This window comes from Arachis ipaensis, chromosome B06 (genome assembly GCF_000816755.2).
Source record: "Arachis ipaensis cultivar K30076 chromosome B06, Araip1.1, whole genome shotgun sequence".
Taxonomy (NCBI): Eukaryota; Viridiplantae; Streptophyta; class Magnoliopsida; order Fabales; family Fabaceae; genus Arachis; species Arachis ipaensis.
The window spans coordinates 27,323,277-27,323,599 of record NC_029790.2 but is presented as its reverse complement, the minus strand read 5'-3'; positions in this window follow the sequence as shown (position 1 = coordinate 27,323,599).

The following is a 323-nucleotide window of genomic DNA, read 5'->3' as shown; positions in this document are numbered from 1 at the left end:
TTTTTGAAAAAAAATGAAAGAGAAGAAAGATTGAGAGTTTTGTTAAGAATACTAATAGTTTGAAGATCTTTTTATAGCTGATTGATTTTTATCGTACTATAACTCATTTACAGTGTAAATGAGATAAGTGTAGCCGTATCTCATTTATAGTGTAAACGAGATATGTGGATTCCGCTCTTTCTCATGTAACACATGTACAAACGTGATACGTAGACATGAGTTTGTGTCTTATTTCCATAAAAACTCTCCAAATTATCTATTTCTGTAATTAAAATATTTATTTTAAATAAAATATATATATATATTTTTTTTTGGGATAAAGT